The following is a 22504-nucleotide window of genomic DNA, read 5'->3' on the forward strand; positions in this document are numbered from 1 at the left end:
ACAGATGGACCGCTGGGTTGAGCACTACCTAGAACTGTACTCCAGGGAGAATGCTGTCACTGAGACTGCCCTCAATGCAGCCCAGCCTCTACCAGTCATGGATGAGCTGGACATACAGCCAACCAAATCGGAACTCAGTGATGCCATTGATTCCCTAGCCAGCGGAAAAGCCCCTGGGAAGGACAGCATTACCCCTGAAATAATCAAGAGTGCCAAGCCTGCTATACTCTCAGCACTACATGAACTGATATGCCTGTGCTGGGACGAGGGAGCAGTACCCCAGGACATGCGCGATGCCAACATCATCACCCTCTATAAAAACAAAGGTGACCGCGGTGACTGCAACAACTACCGTGGAATCTCCCTGCTCAGCATAGTGGGGAAAGTCTTTGCTCGAGTCGCTCTGAACAAGCTCCAGAAGCTGGCCGAGCGCGTCTACCCTGAGGCACAGTGTGGCTTTCGTGCAGAGAGATCGACCATTGACATGCTGTTCTCCCTTCGTCAGATACAGGAGAAATGCCGTGAACAGCAGATGCCCCTCTACATTGCTTTCATTGATCTCACCAAAGCCTTTGACCTCGTCAGCAGACGTGGTCTCTTCAGACTACTAGAAAAGATCGGATGTCCACCAAAGCTACTAAGTATCATCACCTCATTCCATGACAATATGAAAGGCACAATTCAACATGGTGGCTCCTCATCAGAGCCCTTTCCTATCCTGAGTGGTGTGAAACAGGGCTGTGTTCTCACACCCACACTTTTTGGGATTTTCTTCTCCCTGCTGCTTTCACATGCGTTCAAATCCTCTGAAGAAGGAATTTTCCTCCACACAAGATCAGGGGGCAGGTTGTTCAACCTTGCCCATCTAAGAGCGAAGTCCAAAGTACGGAAAGTCCTCATCAGAGAACTCCTCTTTGCTGACGATGCTGCTTTAACATCTCACACTGAAGAGTGCCTGCAGAGTCTCATCGACAGGTTTGCGTCTGCCTGCAATGAATTTGGCCTAACCATCAGCCTCAAGAAAACGAACATCATGGGGCAGGATGTCAGAAATGCACCATCCATCAATATTGGCGACCACGCTCTGGAAGTGGTTCAAGAGTTCACCTACCTAGGCTCAACTATCACCAGTAACCTGTCTCTAGATGCAGAAATCAACAAGCGCATGGGTAAGGTTTCCACTGCTATGTCCAGACTGGCCAAGAGAGTGTGGGAAAATGGCGCACTGACACGGAACACAAAAGTCCGAGTGTATCAGGCCTGTGTCCTCAGTACCTTGCTCTACGGCAGCGAGGCCTGGACAACGTATGCCAGCCAAGAGCGACGTCTCAATTCATTCCATCTTCGCTGCCTTCGGAGAATACTTGGCATCAGGCGGCAGGACTATATCTCCAACACAGAAGTCCTTGAAGCGGCCAACACCCCCAGCTTATACACACTACTGAGTCAGCGGCGCTTGAGATGGCTTGGCCATGTGAGCCGCATGGAAGATGGCAGGATCCCCAAAGACACATTGTACAGCGAGCTCACCACTGGTATCAGACCCACCGGCCGTCCATGTCTCCGCTATAAAGACGTCTGCAAACGCGACATGAAATCGTGTGACATTGATCACAAGTCGTGGGAGTCAGTTGCCAGCATTCGCCAGAGCTGGCGGGCAGCCATAAAGACAGGGCTAAATTGTGGCGAGTCGAAGAGACTTAGTAGTTGGCAGGAAAAAAGACAGAAGCGCAAGGGGAGAGCCAACTGTGCAACAGCCCCGACAAACAAATTTCTCTGCAGCACCTTTGGAAGAGCCTGTCACTCCAGAATTGGCCTTTCTAGCCACTCCAGGCGCTGCTTCACAAACCACTGACCACCTCCAGGTGCGTATCCATTGTCTCTCGAGATAAGGAGGCCCAAAAGAAGAATAATCCTTTCACCATTTTGTATAACAGATTAAGATTCTCTAATCCATTCATTGTTCAGTTAGCACTGAGAGCTGACCCAGTCCATTCGGCCCTGCAGGTTGGTGTCAGAATTTTGATGATGAGGTATAGCAGGGCGATTGAGGTCCCCTATGTTGGCTGCAGGCTGATGAGGGCCCTGATCCCAGAGGAAGGTGTCATGCAGGCCCCCACCTGCAAAGTATGAGGCACATCAATTCTGCTACATGGACATTAAATTTTGTTGATGGGAAGAGAAGGCCTATTATAAGGGGTTGTCAGGCCCCTTGCTGGAAAGACATTTTTGCACATTAACAGACAGTGCGTGTAGACAAAGGAGTTACTCCCTGCTCCAATTCAATCCACAAACAGACGTGGTCAGACCAGTTAGTCACATGATTAGCTGGCTGTTGCAGAGTTTGAACTGAGAGTTTTAAATTGGAGAGACGTTGTTTGAACTGGCAGAATGCTCTTTGCTCATGGATTGAAAAGACCTCCTCTCCTGTCCTGTATGCTCCCATCTCTTTCTCATGGAACTCCAGAAACCGACTCAAGACACATGAACCCCAAGAGAGAAAAGTCTCCTACAGTGAACAAGGTTTAAGAAGAATACTGGGCCTCAAAGGAAAGCAAGGACTATACAGTGACTTCGAAGACCCGTAACAAAAACTCTTCAGATATTGTCTCAAAATACTCCACTTTATTTCTTCTGCTCTTTTCTGTCTCTATTTGCATGTGTGTATCGCGTATGCATGCTAGCATGGGTGTCAACCGAATTAGAATTTAAGTTTTAATAAAATTTCACCTTTCTTCTTTAAACCTATGAAAGCCTGTTTGTGCTCCTTTCTTTACCTTATAATTGGAAAGCGGTGAACAAGGATTCACCAAGGGGGAACGAAACACACAGTGTGTTTAAAAAAATAAAACCCTGTTACGGTAAGACCAGGTGAAGGCTGAAAGGGAACCCTAGACCTCTTTCTCACCTGATCATAACAAATAGTATGGCCCCTTTGAGAACCTCTATTTTAAGATAACTGAACCTAGACTGGGAGTATCTGGAGTGCGAGGAGACTATCCCCAGCCAGCTAAGCCTGAAAGGGGAGGTACAAGAGGAATTGGCCCTGAAAGAGGCTGGGAGTCAAAGGGTTGAAAGGCATACTGTGTGATCTTGCTTTGTGTTATGCGCATTCAAAGAAAGTGTTTGGACAGTGAAGATCTACAGTTTGTAAGGAAAGGGAGGGTTTAAGATGTAGAACCCTCTAAAGGCTAAAGGCAGATTTCAAACTGTAAGGATGTGGAAGCCACAAAAAAAAAATCACTGGAAATGAAATTAGGTAGTTGTCTTCTCCTCAATTGAGACCCTCCATTTTATTATCTTTCTTCTGTCTCTCTGAGTTTCATTGGTTCTCTGTTGTCTTCCTACTTCATTTTAAATCCCATCTCTTCATTATCATTTCCTTCTATGCTTTGATGATTTTTCTCCCTCTCCCATTTCAGCTTTGCCCTATATTCTAAAGAATATTTAAAAATTAGCAGCAAGACTTTACTTAACACAATGTCAAATCCTGTCTTTCCCGAGAGCTGCCATTGGGCATCAATGTTGTCTCCACTTAATGACCTCTCCACCTTCAAACAACTCTACAAAATCTTCCATATGCTCAGCACCAGCATTAAAATTGCATATGCTAGCAGCACAAATGAAAAAGTTAACGTATTACCGCACTTGTACTTCATAAACATGCTTTGGTTCTCATTTTTATTTTGAGTTTATCTGGTGGAGTGTGTCTTTCAATGTCTCAGTGGGCAAATGGCCAACAAAGGACAAAAAGACCAAGGAGATTGTAAATTTCTATGATACCTGCTCACAGCTAAGACAGAGATGTGGCAGAACAATTGGCTAGAGTGTTCACGAGATCAGGAAGAAATAAAAGTAAACAAAATGGTCAAGGTACCTGCTCCAGACTGCTATCCTGTCGCCTTTGTTCGAAGAGTGCACTTGGAGATGTCAGATGAAAGCAGGATCAGGTTTAGCTGTGGTGTGTCTCCCTAAACTCTGTTTCATGATCAAATAGCATGTTGAGAAACACCATCTGAACTGAGACAACGGGACAAATTTTGCTGAAGCTGGGCATCTCGTGGCAAGCCTTATCAGGCTTCTTTGTGCATTTTACTTCAAACTTTTTACTTACAAAGTTGCTGGAAATGAAAGCGGAGAACAGCACAGAGCGGACAACAGGGCATTGAGGGCCTTGGTGAATGACCAGACCAACTGTCTGTCTCTTTAAAAAATGAGATTAAAGCATCAAGAAATAAAGAGGAAGGACTGTTAAACTAGAGTGAGTCAATTAAATATCAAATCAGGTACAGAAGGAGAAATAAAGGACGGACTCTTCACAGCCCCTGGAGGCAGGCTTGAAGGCGGGACCAGGAGGAAATTCACAAAACTTGGCATCGGGTCAGTGGGTCGACACATTCCCGCCTCCAGCAATCTTCCTGGAGGCAGGTCATCACTGACAACTGTTACCCGCGGCGATTAGCCATTCTGCATAATTAACTGCCCATTGATGACATGATTGGTGATGCCTGGCAGCAGACGAGACCCACCCGGCAGGTGCCTGGAGGGTTATCCCGGCAGGTGCCTGGAGGCGGTGACTGTCCTCAGGGGGCTCGCAAGGCCTCCTGCACTCACCACGCCCTCCCCACCGGAGCTGCAGCCATCAGTATGCCACAGCTGCAGGTGCCGGGCACCCAGTGGAGGGGTTGCTGCTCCACAGGGGTGGCCTGGCAGCTGTGGCCACTGTTTATTTTATTAAATTGAATACCCGTTCAGAGAGCACCTCAAGATGGAGGCATCGCAGTCCCCACCATGTAGTGGTAGTGCGCATCTCTGGTGATCGGACTGCCGTCTGTCCTCTTGATTGGGCCATCAGCCTCAGGAACCTACTTTGCGACATTAATTTGATGGTAGACCAGGAAAGTGGCTTGTTTATTGTCCGATTCCGGGAAGATCTCCCAGGCGAGCGCCCTGATAGCCAGTGCGAGGTCAGGTCCCAGAAATGGTCGTGAGCCGTGATTATTTCTTAATGGGCACAAGACTCCACCCAAAGAGAGTGAAAAAATATTGGATTAACAGATATAGAAAGAGAGACAGAAAGGAAAAGCAGATTTTTTTTTTTATTTTAAATTTGACATTTTTAAAATCTCCTGAAACAATTCACAATCTGAAGGAATGCAACACACTTTTAATTGTTCACTTTCTGGGCAAGAGAGGTTTTTTTATTCTTTCATAGAATGTAGGCATCACATGATAAGGCCAACATTTCTTGCCCATCCCTAAGTGCACTTGAGAAGGTGATGGTGAGCTGCCTTCTTGAACAGCTGGAGTCCATCTGATGCGGGTACACCCATAGTTAGGAAGGGAGTTCCAGGACTTTGATCCAGCAACAGTGAAGGAACGGTGATATAGTTCCAAGTCAGAATGGTGTGTGATTGGAGGGGAACTTGCAGGTGGTGGTGTTCCCATGCATCTGATGTTCTTGTCCTTCTAGGTGGTAGATGTTGTGGGTTTGGAAGGTGCTGTCGAAGGAGCCTTGGTGAGTTGCTGCAGTGCATCTTGTAGATGGTACACACTGCTGCCACTGTGCGTCTGTGGTGGAGGGAGTAAATGTTGAAGGTGGTGGATGGGGTGCCAATCAAGCAGGCTGCTGCCAGGGCCGCCATTCAATTGAGGATGACCACCCAAACAGAGGGCCAACAACTCAGCAGGCTCCACAGTGCTACCGCTGTTGGTGGCCACTACTCAGATTGCAACTCGAGGATTATTTCGAAGAATGGTGAGCTTGTTTGGGGAAGCCTGGGCCAGGCAGGCAGGCTCTGGTGATTGGGAGGAGTCATGGTGCACCGGCAGCCAATTAAGCGCGGGGGCGACCATTGCTCCCAGGAGGCCCCCCCCCCCCCCCCCCCAGGGAACCTACTGGGAGGCCACCAGGGTTTACCTAGTGGTCTTGCCACGTGACCACAGGCTTTCCCAATGAGGGTAAAATGCCCACGGCATGTGAAGTGGCTCTCAGTTGGGCCCTAAAGTGGTGCAATTCGACCCTCAGTGGGCGGCCGAGCTGCTGAGGGGCCCGCCACTGGCAATATGCCATGGCATCAGGAAAATGTCAGGTTCCACTCCCACGCCTCACCCGCCAAATTGCCAGCGCTCCCACCTCCCAGTCCATCTCCAAATGGCTATGAAAATTCAGCCCAATGTCTTTTATTTCTCCACTAGCTATGAAAGTACTACAATCGTCCCAATAATGGAACCAACTTCTCAAAAGCAGAGATCAGTGGAACTTATAAATTAACTCTACATTACAAAAATAGTTCCAAAGTGTGTTTATTTCTAGAAAAGTTTTATGAAAATAATGCGGAAGATTGTCACTTTGACATTTTGGGGACTTTCACTTTCCTGTGGAATGTCAACTTGTTACAAGTTTGAAGTAAACTGTCACTTGAGGCCATTTCACATTTCACAAAAATACCAATTAAAGAAAAATTGAAGTATGGTCATCAGAAATACTGGAACTGCTGACCCATCCTTTATGTGTGCAGATGGTAGGGAGAATATTACCACAGAACAACAGGAAAAAATTACCATCATTAACAGACCTGACAACAATGATTTAAACCATATGTTCTAATTTATAAATGATGCTTGGTGATACAGAATATTAACAGTTTAATAATTAAAGTATTTGGAATGAATCCAGTTTCAAGATATAGTTTGTAACTGTTACTTTTGATGTTATGTTGAAAGGTGGGGTTTTTACCATTAATTAACGACACTTCTCCAGCTGTCTGTATGCTAAGAATTTGCCCTTTGGAAATGACAGTAAGGACAATGCCACTATTTACTGAACATTTAAAGAACTTGGGCGAAGTCTGTAGGGATTTGTTAAAAACATGCCAAATGTCACTCATGCTCTATTCAAGAACAAACATAAATATTATACAACTATAAAATGCTTTATCCCAAAGCTCTTTCATCCAGCGGGGAAAGACAATTAAAGGGACATTGAACCTTTAGCAGGAGTGTCTTCAAATTGACTGTTTCTAAAATAGCCAATGAGTGAATGTTTGAAAATTTTCTTTCAACACCAGTCATATTGGCTATTGGGAAAATAGTGCTCCAGTGCTGTAATAAAATGTTAACAATTTTGCTGTCTTACTTTACACTAAATGTCACATAATTTTGCATCACATGTGACTTGGGATGTAATGGTGTCATCATGTCACCAATTGCATCATTTCCCAGACCTTTGTTCAGCAAACGTGTACAAGACTTTACAAATTTTAGCAGTTAATTTCTCAATTTTTTTCACAAGTGAATGAGAGAAATGATGACTATTCCCAGAACATTAAGTTATCAAATACACCAACATCTTGACTGGCATCTCAAGGCCTTGTGAATCCACATGTAAATTGCATGTGAGGCTTTTAAAATTAGATTAAATGGGTGTAGTATAAGGGTTTGAAAGGGTTAATATTTGAGACCGTGTGAGGAATGCCTCCCACTATGATGATGTAAAAGATTACATATGAGAGAGACTCGAAGAAAAAGCAGCATGGCTTCAGAGAAGTCATACAGACTTATGTAAAGCTGTATATAGTTAAAATGTAATAAATGAGTTAATGTTACAATTACTGAAGACTCAGTAATCTCATAGAACGGTGGCAGACTAACCAAATACACAACAGTGGGATGTGTCCTTAAAGTGTATACTTCAGAGGCAAATAGAGACCTGAAGGTGGGTGTAAATCTCTTACCAACTTGTTTTGGAGTCCCTTAAGCAAGATGATGGTTTCCCACAAGTATTGTGTGTCCAGTTGACCATAAAGAAAAGTAATGGCTTCATCTGAAGGATGTTTGGTAATGCCAAAACAAGTTATTCTAACTGTGTATAGATCACTTCAGAAACTGAGTTCAATATTGGGTCCTTCTGACTTCAAAAGAACCAGAATGAATTGGAAACAGTTCTAAGAGCACTGTCAGGAGAGATTCCAGGTCTTAGCTTTCTAGGTTATGGAGAGCAACTAAGAATAAATATTTTCATTGTAGAAAAGGCTGAAAGCTGCCATGATCAAGGGTTTTACAAATGCTAAGAGACAAGCAGGCTATTTAGTACTGATTGTCATCAACATTACCAGCTCTTGCAATTCCCAAGAATGATTTATGAACACTGCATGATTTTAATGTGTGAGATTTATGGCACATAGCAATGAATGAGAGAGAGAAATGTTCTCCTCTATCCTGTGAAAAGTACACATTAAAACAATTGTGTAAAATCAATAAATCATGGGCAACTGTTTGTGTTGGCAATGCTGTATTTGCACAGGAGCTAGCAAACTATAAAATTAACAATATATTGAATTTCTGCAGCCCACAAAGAATTAGATACGTGAAGCTCACTCCTAGTAAAACAGCTTCTTCATAAAAATGTTATACAGTTCATATAAATAGCTTCCTAAAAATAGTTTCTTTTCAGATGCTTCTTTTTTTGCTTCTGTCTTCACTATAGAGGATACAAAAAAAAATTCCAGTAATAGCTGTAAAACAGGAGGTGGAAGGAAGAGAGAAACTTGGTGAAATTACAATCTCCAGGGAAGCGGTACTGACCAAACTGATGGAGCTGCGGGCTGACAAGTCCTCGGGTCCTGATGGATTTCATCCCAGGGTCTTAAATGAGGTGGCTAATGAGCTAATAGATGGTTGGTTTTTCAAAATTCGCTAGATTCTGGAAAGCTTCCGTCAGACTGGAAAGTAGTAAATATAACCACACTATTCAAGAAGGGGTGGGAGCAGAAAACAGGTGACTATAGGCCAGTTAGCTTGATGTCTGTCAAGGGGAAGGCATTAGAATCGATCATTAAGAGGCTACAGCTGGGCACTTAGAAAAACTCAAGGTAATTGGGAATAGTCAGCATGGTTTTGTGAAAGGGAAATCATGTTTAACCAATTTATCGGAGTTCTTTGAAAAAGTAACATGCACTGTGGATAAAGGGGAGCACGTTGATGTCCTGTACTTGGATTTCCAGAAAGCATTTGACAAGTTGTCACATAAAAGGTTATTGCGCAAAGTAGGAGCTCATGGTATAGGGGGTAACATATTAGCATGGATAGAAGATTTGCCGGGATGGCAGAAAACAGAGAGTATGCATAAATGGGTCCTTTTCTGATTGGCAGGACGTGATGAGTGGAGTCCTGCAGGGGTCTATGCTGGGGCCTCAACTTTATACAATTTATATCAATGACTTAGATGAGGGGAGCGATGACATGGTAGCTAAATTTGCAGATGACACAAAGATAGGTAGCAAAGTATGTTGTGAAGAGGTCATAATGAGGTTGCAGAACGATACAGATAGGTTGAGCGAGTGGGCAAAAATCTGGCAGATGGAGTATAATGTGGGAAAATGTGACGTTCACTTTGGTAGGAAGAATAAAAAAGCAGAGTATTACTTAAACGGGAAATGACTGCAGAATTCCGAGGTGCAGAGGGATCTAGGTGTTCTAGTGCATGAGTCACAAAAAGTTAGTATGTAGGTACAGCAAGTAATAAAGAAAGCTAATGGAATGCTATCCTTTATTACGAGAAAAATTGAAAATAAAAGTAAGGATGTTACGCTTCACTTATACAAGGCATTGGTGAGACCACATCTCAAATACTGTGTACTGTTTTGGTCTCCTTATTTAAGGAAGGATGTAAATGCATTGGAGGCAGTTCAGAGGAGGTTTACTAGAATATTACCTGGACTGAGCAGGATGTCTTATGAGGAAAGGTTGGGCAGACTGGGCTTGTTTTCACTGGAGTTTAAAAGAGTGAGGGGAGGCTTGATTGAAGTGTATAAGATCCTGAACTTTCTTGACAAGGTGGATGTGGAAAGGATGTTTCCTCTTGTGGGTGACTTCAGAACTAGGGGGCACTGTTTTAAAATTAGGGGTTCCCCTTTTATGACAGAGTTGAGGAGAATGTTTCTCTCTCAGAGGGTTGTGCGACTTTGGAACTCTCTGCCTCAGAAGGTGGTGGAGGTAGAGGTAGTGTGGAATTTGAGACTCAGCCATGATCTTATTGAATGGTGGAGCAGACTCGAGGGGCTGAATGGCCTACCTCTGCTCCTAATTCATATGTTCGTATGTAAAATGACAAGATGAAAAACTGTAAGCCAAATGTTACCTTTCTGGCATTTGCTTTCCTACATAAATAAATGTTTTCTTCCCCTTTGGGATAGAAATTCTCTTGGGTACAATCTTTCCCCAAGGTACATCAGGCTTTCTGCATTTTATCCACAACAATAAACATTTGACAAGAGGTATTAACATTTAAATGACCTTAGTGCATTCACATGCAGCATGAATATGCCCAAGGGTAATTTACAATGGTAACACTTGACTGGTATTGAAAAAAAAAGGTAAAAGGCCAAGATTCATTTGTGTGTTAGTTTTTAAGATTATTCCACATGACAACTTCTACAGAGTGACTTTGTCCTGTGCCTGTGTATTCTAAGAGCCTATTTTTCACATATGTGTTCGCAAACATTACGGCTGCTTATTGCAGCAATTTGGAAACATAGTTCTGTGATGCCTATCCTACTGATACAACTGTTACACTTCAATCCAACAGGTTAAAAAAAATCTGTAGCACAAAACTAATAGCACATCAAGTCCGGCAACTGTAACTCAGCAGTAGGCGGTGCCGGTTTGGGGAACGTTTGGGGAAAGTTGGGGGAAGAAAGAACAAAAGGGGATGAGGGTAGAGCAGGAGTGATTAAATTGTGTACCAGCCCTTTTGTCTTTTATTCACTCCCTCCCTCCACGCTATCACAGACCTTTCCTTTCGTTCTTTGCTCCCCCACCTCCCCCTTTCATTGCCTCAGTATTTGCTTAAAAACTGATAGGTCTCTAAATTTTTCGAATTCTGACTAAAGGTCATTGACGTGAACTATTAACTGCTTCTCTCTCCATGGATGCTGCCTGGCACACCGAGGGCTGAATTTTATTCGGGTGCCGCGCTGCATAGTAGCACCCTTTCAACTCAGCACGGTGCCTGCATTTAGCGGCCGCCACAGAGCCCCCATGATATTACGTGCGGGGGCTCATTAGCATCACTGCGCCGAGCCTCCCCCCCCCGATATTACGTGGGGAGAGGTGGGACATTCGGCGCAGTGAGAAACCCTTTGACAGTTGTGCAGCAGGTGCTAGGGCCCTATTTTAAGCGCCCCAGCACCTGCTTCCTGACAGTTCTCAAAGAAATACTTACCTGACTGCTGAAGAGTGGGGCTGCTGTCAATCTGGCAGCAAAGCAGAAAGTGCTGCAGAAATCCAGCAGGTCAGGCAGCATCTGTGGAGAGACAAGCAGAGTTAACTTGTCCAAGTTCACAGACCTGAAAGTTAACTCTGCTTTTCTCTCCACAGATGCTGCCTGACCTGCTGAGTGACCCCAGCACTTTCCACTTTGCTGCCACATACTTACCCTGCTGTGTCCCAGTGTCCTGTGAAGTTGCGAACCTCTTCTCCCACTCAAGTGTAACATTCCTTCTTGTAAGCGTGCTGCACCTGGGTGAATAATCTTCAATTTGCACATTCCAGGATGTGAGACTTAAATAGACCATAAAAGGTATTACAGAGGTTTACAGAGAATACAAACACACTGCCACAAATGGGAATGCACGGGTGTCACAGCAATGTAAATATGTCTTTCACTAAATGTTTCTCACCAACATGTGTGTCCTTTTCTCTGTGGGGATGATGTGTGCCAGAATGTAGCACCAATGTCACATCCCTTTGCAACGCTCCATGCAGTTGGGCCGTGCCGTACCACCTATCCTTCATGGAGCAGTTTCTGCGGGAAAACACCTTTGACCACCGGTCCATCAGGCAGTGGTCTGCACGGAATGTCCTCAAGGCCCTACGGGAAAAGGAGACGGTGGATCCTGTCGGATGGTTCCCCGAGCAGACCGTCAAAGTCATTTGGCGGAATCCTCATCACCAGAACTTTCAAACAAGTACCAAGACGTAGCTTGGCTGGTGGTGAGAAGGGCCCTCCCCGTCAAATCCTTCATGCACACCCTAAGTCTCGCCCTCCGCACAATGCCCCCACGGTGGCTGTGGTGGGGAAGAGACGGTCGCCCACCTCCTCCTGGAATGTGTCTTTGCAAAGCAGGTGTGGAAAGAGATGCAGTGGTTTTTGTCGAGGTTCATCCCAAGCAGCTCTGTAACACAGGAGTCTGTGCTCTACGGGCTGTTCCCAGGGACGCACACCGAGACAAACATCAACTGCTGCTGGAGGACTATCAATTCGGTGAAAGACGCCCTTTGGTCTGCCCGAAACTTGCTGGTCTTCCAGCGCAAAGAGTTGTCCACCACCGAATGTTGCAGACTGGCTCATTCCAAGGTCCAGGACTACGTGCTGAGGGACGCACTAAAGCTTGGGGCAGCCGCAGCAAAGGCTCAATGGGGAAAGAGCACAGTGTAAGGTCCCCCCACCAAGCTGAACTGAGGGGATGGATCCATGGGAAACCCCTCGAACTGTATCGTTAATATTTTCATTTGCTGTAAATGTAAAACTGTAATTGGCATGACAATTGTGAAATGGAAGGGTTGTAAAGAAACTCATGATAGTATTGAAGGAAACTGATCTCCCTTGCAATGTTTGTATTTTTTGGTGCTGTTTGAAACTGTTTGGCAATGTAGTTTTTGCAGATTTTTATGATTAAAGTATATTTCGGAAATAAAAAATTAAAAAATGTCACATCCCTTTGCACCGTTGGCCCTTCAGGAGAGCCAACGTATGCAATAACATCACTGCCATGCCACCAATACTCATGAGCGTCTCCAAAGACTCAGTGACGTGGACATTGGCTCAGTCAGTGCTACCTCTAATGGTTTACACAGGGATGCTGCAGATGTAGACAAGTGCACAGCAGGTGAGTGAGGGTGATGTGTGTCTTGCAGAGCTCATGTGGGTTCCTATGGAGCAGACAGCCTTTGTCTGATAAGCCACTTCTGTACATCCCTACCTCACTGCTAGCCCTGCGTGCAGAGCCTGGGTGCCATCTGCCCTCCCATGCGTCTTTCATGTTGTAGGTCCTCAGCATCCTCATAGTCCGAGGAGGAATCACGTTGACGTCTCTCCTCATCATGCCAGGCCTGACCCCTATTGGGTCTGTAGTTGTGCAGAGCAGCAAAGAAAGGAGCTGGCCTTTTCAGTCTGCCTGTCCATCCAGGCATTGGAGGTGCTCTTTCAGCATGCCGATCTCCTCCTCAAGGGTGGCTCATGTAGCTCAGTGGCTGGCGTTGTATCTCTCCTCTGCAGCAGTGGTGGAGTCTCTCACTGGTGTCAGTTGCCATGTTTGCAAAGGATAGGCCTTATCTCCAAGAAACCACCCCTCCATCAGAGCCAGTTCAATGAACAGGGGTGGCAGCCGGGACTGGCGCATGACCCAGGTGTCATGGCAGCTGCCTGAGAAGCAGTCGCACATTCGATGCAAGCATCTGCAGTGTTCACATACCAGCTTCACCTAGATTGAGAGGGTTCCTTTAATGGTGACGTCTGCAGGTGGTAGCCTGGCGGGAGTCCTGATGGCTACATGAGTGCAGTCTATGAACATTACAACCTATGGTTCTCCGGCAATGGTGCCAGAACCACTGTCCCTCTGGGCCTGGCTGTGAGAGTCCGTCCTGAAGCAGACATCCTCACTGGCCCTCCGGTGCAGCAGTGCGCTGCTGACTGTGTGACCCCACAAAGGTAGGGTCCTAAAAGCCTGCAGAGGCGTCAGGCTTGAGAACCGCTGCCACTATGAGGAACAAAAGGCATGGGATGTCCACCGGAGCCCATGGGCTGCAGATCATCTTTGAGCAGGGCACAGAGACGTGTCACTACCCTTTCTATATGCGGAATTTCCTCTGACACTGGTGCTCTGACATCCGATGGCATGTCATGTGGGGCCTGTAGATGTACGGCAACCGTAATGGCAGGCTCCTCTCGGGGGCTGCTGCTCACGACCAGGGGTCTCTACGTGGATCACACCTGCCTGTTGATATTGCCTCTGGCACATACAGATCCTCACGTGCAGAGGATCACACAATGTAGGATGAGTCATACTTATTTCCATGTGATCAATAAAGTTGAACCCTTCATGTCTTTGAAGGTTCCTAACAGGGCATGTATAGTGTTGACGGGTACATCAGCTGCTTTCCTGGATCAACTATGTGGCGTGCCATGGCACTGCCCATCTTGGCCAACACTCAGATGACGCAACATGACCACATCAAGATCCTACCAGCTGAATCGAGTGCCCCCACCATCCGTAACACCTTAATGCTCCTGCCCTTTCTGGCACCCTCCCCACACACAGAGTGCCTAGTGTGCCATTGCCCCCTTACAAACACAGAGCGTACACTGTTAATGGAGGGATGGTACACGGTACCTCCCTTCATGCCAGCACAGCTTTCCCTCCAGTAATCCCAGACTCCCCACTTTTCAGAATTCAGAGTGAGACCCCTGTGTATCCCCCTCCCTCCTCCCTTTAAGAATGCAGAGTTAGACCCCTGTGTATCTGCCCCTTTAAGAATGCAGAGTTAGACCCCTGTGTATCCCCCTTCCCTCCTCCCCTCCGTAATGCAGAGTGAGGACCCGCTGGCTTTTCAGATTGGGAATGGGAACGGCACGTGACGCCACCCGTTCAACGAAAAATCCAGCAGTGTCGGTGGAGAGGCGGCGGGCTCCATAATCAGCATAGGTAAGTAATCATTACCATATACTAATTGCTGTGCCGCCGCAATGCGGCGGGGGAGGGGGCCACAATGAGGTCCTGCCGCCGCCGGTAAAATGCGGCGGGCTCATCCCAACGTCGCGGGTCGAGGCAGGCCTCTCCCCGCAGCATTTTACCAGCCCCTGCGCTGCGACCCACAGCATTGAGGGGCCAGTAAAATTCAGCCCTGAGTGTTTGCAGCATTTTCTGTTTTTATGTCAGATTTCCAGCATCCACAGTATTTTATTTTTGTACTAGAAACATGGGTTTTGCACTTTCATGGATCATTTCTTAATCAAAGTGACTCCTGACAACGCAACCCCCCCTGCCGACGTCATCAGAACGCTCCAACGTGCGGGCCATCATTTCTTTCGCCCGCTGCTGACATCTCCACATCTTGAAACTGAGAAATAAATGAAAAAAATGGCACTATTTTATGAAAAGACCAGTTTGCTTCTTCTAATTTTCTTCTAGCTCACTCCAGAACCATATCGAGGACAATTCTAGAAGTACAACAAGTCTCCATTATAGCCGTGGATTTTTTCCATCTCAGATCAAATGAAGCTGACAAACTATATGCTTGCCCACTGATGTTTTAGCTTATAATGATTTGTTTGCTACTATGCACTGTTTACCGATTGGACCAGGGATTTCTAATATCATTATCCAACAGAACATTTTTAATATTTCACTGATTTGGTTCACATAGGAGTTTGAAACAAATGTACACGAATTCCGTTCATTTGCTCAAACACGCTGAAGATAAATGACTCAGGCCAGATGGATGTGTAATAAACTCAAGGGTATTACAATTGACTCATTCTGCATGTATAACGTCCCATGCTACAAGTACTGGACAACCAATTCACCTCAATATAGAAACGTTCTGCCTTCAAGCTGTGGCACATTCTTTAAGTAATTTGCTTCACAAATACACAAATGAAACTTTCCATACAAGCTAAAAGCACAAATAAATGGATTGTCAAATTCAGAACTTCATTCAGAATACAAATTCATCCAGTTCTTTCTCAAAGAAATAAGTTATTTGCAATTCTATATACCCTGGACCTACGGGAAGAAGTTCAAACCTTCTTATTCAAATTCAGTGTGCTTTATACATATTCAGTAAAGACTGAGGCCTTTTGTAAATTGTAGACTTTCAACTCAACACAACATCCCTTTGGTGACATAAACTGCAGCAATCCTTGTACAATGACGGTAGTATATATTTCATTCTCTGTGCATTGTCCAGTAAGACTGAATAAAACCAGTTGATCATCCTAAGATTTTATTTAAAAAACTGACATGAATATAAATTGCACTTCTGAGATAGAAAATTCATTGTATATCAATTGCAAGTGCTGGCAAAATAAACATTTTCTTTAAAGTAAAAATAAGTAGTCATTCTGTTGTGAAAATAGTTCTGAAGCATTAAAGCAAACTTGAAACTGCAATATAAAAAATGTTTTGACTGATTTATAAAAATGAAAATCACATTAATTTGATTATCAATATTCTTTTCCATGGATATAAATGAAAATGCTAATGCCCAGCATCCAGTTATTTCACTGCGATGCATTAACCCCTTAATGGTCCAAATAATGGACTCAAAAGCTACAAGTGAATGGAACATGGAATGTACTAAAACTTGCAATACCAATGGTGCATAATGTTCTTTCACACATGGAACAAAAAATGATAACTCAGTCACACATGCAACACTCACAGTTTATGTGTATTTCATATTTCCAAGAGCACAGGAACAGGAGTAGGCTATTTCGCCCCTGAAGCCTGCTCCGTCATTCAGTATGATCATAGCTGATCTGTGACCTAACTCCAAATTCCTACCTTTGCCCAATATCCCTTAATATCTTCGTTAACAAAAATCTATTAATCTCAGATTTAAAATCAACAATTGATCTAACATCAATTGTTGTTTGTGGAAGAGAGTTCCAAACTGCTATCACCCTTTGTGTGTAAAAGTGTTTCCTAATTTCAATCCTGAAAGATCTGACTCTAATTTTTGGACTATGCACCCTAGTCCTAGACTTCCCAACCAGCAGAAATAGCTCCTCTTTATTTACCCTGTCTGTTCCCCATAATATCTTGAAAACTTTGATGAAATCACCCCTCAACCTCCTAAATTCCAGGGAATACAACCCAAGTTTGTGTAATCTCGCCTCGTAATTTAACCCGTGGAGTTCAGGTATCAGTCTGGTAAATCTATGCTGCACTCCGTCCCTGCACTCTGAATGACCTTTTCACTGCAAGTTTACACAGCTTTTGAATCATCACTTCTGGGCATACCTATAACATTACTGTGGCCCTGCAGTCTACTTGACTGTGTTTTATAATGCACATATAATGAACATAAAGCATTTATGTGACACTCTCACATAAGAAAGTACTCTCGGGACACCTTAATAATCAAATAGTTGTAAAGGGACACCGAGAAGGAGAAAAAGCATTGCCTAAGGGGGAAGAGCTGAAAATAGTAGGCTTTTCAAAGAAAGAAAGGAAGACTTGCATTTATATAGTGCTTTTCACAACTACAGGGCATCCCAAAGCACTTTACAGCCAATGAAGTACTTTTTGAAGTGGACTCACTATTGTAACGTAGGAAACGAGGCAGCCAATTGGTGCTCACCACTGCATTGAGTGTCAGCCTAGATCTTGTACTCAAGTCTTAAAGTGGGTCTTGAACTCTGCCTGAAGGGAGGAAGGAGAGATTTTGAGATGGAGTTACAGAGACCAAAATGATAAAAGAGAGGCTACCAATAGTAGAGCAATAAGGACAGGAAAGAAAGAGTAGATCAGCATCAGAGAAGCACAGGGTGCAAAGAGGGACATAAGACTGAAGGAATTGCTGAGATAGGATGGGTCAAAGCTATGAAAATATTTCAAGTGAGAATAAGGTTCTAAAAATTGATTGAAATTGGGATCAAAGGGAGGCTGGAAAGGAAATTTGGGGGTTTGAGCGAGTAAGATCATGAGGACTGGAGTCTCACTATGAGAGGAGGAGGACAAGAGGAAGCTAAAGGAAGCAGTAGCACTGCAGCTTGAGGGAGAACAAATAGAAGAAATAAGTGTCCTCACCTCCCACCCTCCACTCTTCATTCACACGCGAAGTTCAGTGCTTCAGTCCATGTGACCTCCTCATACCCAGTATGTACTGGTCTATTGTCACTCCCCCACCCGACCACCACAAATGCCAGTTTCTGGGAAAAGGTGAGGGCCAATTAATGCTGGCAAAGGCTGAAGCAGAGGGCCCTGGGAAATCTACTTCCGCTTCTTCAGCTTCTTCAGAAATGTGAGAAATGCGCTACCAATCAGCAATGGATAGACAGGCGGGGGCTCTCTTTTCATTTGACCAAATAGAAGGCTTTAAAATTATGAAAAGTTTTGATAGAGTAGACAGAGTGCTAGTCAGAGTAGAAATAGCAGGATATATCGGATGAATACGTGGCTGAAGAGAGGGTGTGAGTGGGAGGGTTTTAGATTCCTGGGACATTGGGACTGGTTCTGGGGGAGGTGGGACCAGTACAAACTGGATGGATTACACCTGGGCAGAACTAGAACTGACGTCCTGGGGGAGTATTTGCTAGAGTGGTTGGGGAGGGTTTAAACTAAAATGGCAGGGGTATGGGAACCTTTGCAAGCAGTCAGAGGAGGGGGGATCAAAGACAAGAACAAAAGACAGTAGGGGAATAAGAAAAGTGATAGGCAGAGAAATCAAGGACCAGAATCAAACAGGGCCACTGTGAAAAATAGTGGAAAAGGGAAAAGTAATGTTAAAAAGACAAGCCTTAAGGCTTTGTGCCTTAACGTGCAGAGCATTCATAATAAAGTGCATGAATTAATCGTGCAAATAGATGTAAACGGGTATGATATAGTTGGGATTACGGAGACATGGCTGCAAGGTGACCAGGGATGGGAAATGAAAATCCAGGGTTATTCAGTATTTAGGAAGGACAGACAAAAAGTAAAAGGTGGTGGAGCTGCATTACTGGATAAAGAGGAAGTTAACGCATAGTGAGGAAGAATATTAGCTCTGACAATGTGGAATCTGTATGGGTAGAGCTGAGAAACACTAAGGGCCAAAAAATATTAGTGGGGGTTGTATATAGACCCCCAAACGGTAGTGGGGGTGTAGGGAATGGCATTAAACAGGAAATTAGAGACGCATGCAATAAAGGAACATCTGTAATTATGGGTGGCTTTAATCTGCATATAGATTGGGCAAATCTAATTAGTCACAATACTGTAGAGGAGGAATTCATGGAGTGTATACGGGATGGTTTTCTGGACCAATACATTGAGGAACCAACTAGAGAACAGGCCATCCTAGACTGGGTATTGTGTAATGAGAGAGGAATAATTGACAATCTAGTTGTGCGAGACCCCTTGGGGATGAGTGCCCATAATATGATAGAATTCTTCATCAAGATGGAGAGTGATATAGTTGATTCTGAGACCAGGGTCCTGAATCTTAATAAAGGAAACTATGAAGGTATGAGGCACGAGTTGGCTATGATGGATTGGGAAATGTTACCTAAAGGGATGACGGTGGATAGGCAATGGCAAACATTCAAAGAGCACATGGATGAACTGCAACAATTGTTTATTCCTGTCTGGCGCAAAAGTAAAATGGGAAAGGTAGCCAAACCATGGTTAACAAGGGAAATTAGAGATAGCATTAGTTCCAAGGAAGAGGCATACAAATTTGCCAGAAAAAACAACAGACCTGAGGGATGGGAACAGTTTAGAATTCAGCAAAGGAGGACCAAGGGATTGATTAAGAAGAGGAAAACAGAGTACGAGAGTAAGCTTGCGGGGAACATAAAAACTGACTGTGAAAGATTAGTGAAGACAAATGTAGGTCCCTTAGAGTCAGAAACAGGGGAATCTATTATGGGGAACAAAGAAATGGCTGACTGACTAAATGCATACTTTGGGTCTGTCTTCACAAAGCAGGACACAAATATCATACCAGAAATGTTGGGGAACACAGGGTTTAGTGAGAGAGAGAAACTGAGTATTAGTAGAGAAATGGTGTTGGGGAAATTGATGGGATGGAAGACCGTTAAATCCCCAGGGCCTGATAATCTACATCCCAGAGTACTTAAGGAAATGGCCCTAGAAATAGTGGATGCATTGGTGGTCATCTTCCAAGATTCTATAGACTCTGGAACAGTTCCTACAGATTGGAGGGTAGCTAATGTAACCCCAATATTTAAAAAGGGAGGTAGAGAGAAAACAGGGAATTATAGACCAGTCAGCCTGGCGTCAATAGTGGGGAAAGTTCTAGAGTCCATTATCAAAGATTTTATAGCAGAGCACTTGGAGAACAGTGGTAGAATCGGACAGAGTCAGCAAGGATTTATGAAAGGGAAATCATGCTTGACAAATCTATTAGAATTCTTCGAGGATGTAACTAGTAGAGTTGATGAGGGACAGCCAGTGGATGTGGTTTATCTGGACTTTCAGAAGGCTTTCGACAAAGTCCCACATAAGAGACTAGCGTGTAAAATTAAAGCACATTGAATTGGGGGTGGTGTATTGCGTTGGATAGAAAATTGGTTGGCAGACAGGAAACAAAGAGTAGGAATAAATGGGTCTTTTTCCAATGGCAGGCAGTGACTCGTGGGATATAGCAGGGATCGGTGCTAGGACCCCAACTATTCACAATATACATTAATGATTTAGATGAGGGAACTAAATGCAATATCTCCAAATTTGCAGATGGCACAAAACTGGGTGGGAGGGTGAGTTGTGAGGAGGATGCAGAGAGGCTTCAGGGCAATTTGGACAAGTTGAGTGTGTGGGCAAATGCATGGCAGATGCAGTATAATGTGGATAAATGTGAGGTTATCCACATTGGTAGAAAAAACAGGAAGGCAGATTATTTTCTGAATGGCTATAAACTGAGAGAGGGGAATATGCAGCGAGACCTGGGTGTTCTTGTACACCAGTCGCTGAAGGCAAGCACGCAGGTCCAACAGGCGGTAAAAAAGGCAAATGGTATGTTGGCCTTCATAGCGAGAGGATTCGAGAACAGGAGTTGGGATGTCTTGCTGCAATTATACAGGGCCTTGGTGAGGCCACACCTGGAATATTGTGTGCAGTTTTGGTCTCCTTATCTGAGGAAGGATGTTCTTGCTATAGAGGGAGTACAGCGAAAGTTTACCAGACTGATTCCTGGGATGGTGGGACTGATGTATGAGGAGAGATTGAGTCAGTTAGGATTATATTCGCTGGTGTTCAGAAGATGAGGGAGGATCTCATAGAAACCTATAAAATTCTAACAGGACTTGACAGGGTAGATGCAGGAAGGATGTTCCCGATAGTGGGGGAGTCCAAAACCAGGGGTCATAGTCTAAGGATATGGGGTAAACCTTTCAAGACTGAGATGAGGAGAAATTTCTTCACCCAGAGAGTGGTGAGCCTGTGGAATTCGTTACCACAGAAAGCAGTCGAGGCCAAAACATTGTATGTTTTCAAGAAGGAGTTAGCTATAGCTCTTGGGTCTAAAGGGATCAAAGGGTATGGGGCGAAAGCAGGAACAAGCTACTGAGTTGGATGATCAGCCATGATCATAATGAATGGCGGAGCAGGCTCGAAGGGCCGAATGGCCTACTCCTGCTCCTATTTTCTATGTTTCTATCGAGACCTGTATATTGTATTCCTGCTGCTCCTGGTGGTGGGCGTGGAACATTGTGGCCGTCACCCAGGGGCCCTGTGCCGCCATGGCGATGCGATTATGCAGCGGGCCACCATTTTACATATTCACGGCGACCGCCTCACCCCCGCCAAGTACATGGTGGGAATGGCCTTTGCAACACCTATTGAAGGAGCAGGTGCCGGTGCCACTTTTAAAAGGCTTTCAGCCCTACAAACAGTTCAACATAACGCACAGTTTACCCCCTTCTTCCCTCACCCATCAGAGTACAGAGTGCAGCCCTTCCTTACCTCGGTGGGCGCCAGCTTTCCCTGGACAGACAAGTGAAGGCGTGCGAGCGCCTCTCGTCGCACTGTAGATCGGGAACTGAAGGTAAGATCACTGCGGTTTATATTTTAATTCATGCAAATATGTTATTTAAATATGCTAAGCCAGGTCCTGTCACAGAGCAGCAGAGGGGCCACCACACAGCTTCCTGTTAAGATCGGGCCCGACAATTCAGGCGTCGGGTTCCGTGGCGGCTGCTGCTGCTCCGATTTCCACCCCCCCCACCCAGCCATGGAACTTGACATCGGGCTTGGAGCAAAAGCAAGACAGGCCGCAAGGGGTGACAGGGTGACGTGGGAGCGAGTGGCCGAGAGGAGAGAAGTGCCATGGCCTGGAGCGAGCAGCCGGAGGCAGGGGTAAGGGAGGAGCAGGGAACAATTGACTGAGGGGAAGGGAGTGGGGGGAGCAGTGGCGAGGTCTGGAGCGAGCGGCTGGGGGTGGGGGGGGGGTAAGTGGCACTGAGGGTGGAAGCTGCCGGTAGGGAGGTTGGGGGGGGTGGGTGCGGGGGGAGAAAGCATCGAGGGCGGGAGCAAATGGCTGAGAGGAGGGAAGCCGGGGAGGCCTGGAGTGAGTGGCCCAGGGGTAGAGTGGCCAGTGGGGTGGTCACGAGTAGCTGAAGTGGGGGGGGAAGCGGGCAGGTGGAGCGAGTGGCTGAGGGAAGGCAGCGGCATGGCGGGGATCGAGCGGGGTGAAGCGGCATTTGAAGCAGAGATGGTGGGAGGGAGCGGGGTACTGTTCGTGGGGTACTGTTCGGGTGAATGGAGATGGCTATTGAGGGGTG

General features: G+C 45.4%; 1 protein-coding gene and 1 long non-coding RNA gene across 2 annotated transcripts in view; one reads left to right on the forward strand and one right to left on the reverse strand.

Annotated features, from left to right (window-relative positions):
• Positions 1-22504, reverse strand: part of LOC137371883 (contactin-associated protein-like 5) — a gene marked incomplete at its 5' end in the record, with an annotated part of 700863 nt that overhangs the window by 299220 nt on the left and 379139 nt on the right. The gene's annotated exons all lie outside the window — the stretch shown is intronic.
• LOC137371884 (uncharacterized) overlaps positions 21670-22504 on the forward strand; it is a 32685-nt gene continuing 31850 nt past the window's right edge. The window contains exon 1 of the long non-coding RNA XR_010975296.1: positions 21670-21768. This is a non-coding gene — a long non-coding RNA (uncharacterized lncRNA). The remainder of the gene's footprint in view (positions 21769-22504) is intronic.

The sequence above is a fragment of the Heterodontus francisci genome, chromosome 7, assembly GCF_036365525.1.
Source record: "Heterodontus francisci isolate sHetFra1 chromosome 7, sHetFra1.hap1, whole genome shotgun sequence".
Taxonomy (NCBI): domain Eukaryota; kingdom Metazoa; phylum Chordata; class Chondrichthyes; order Heterodontiformes; family Heterodontidae; genus Heterodontus; species Heterodontus francisci.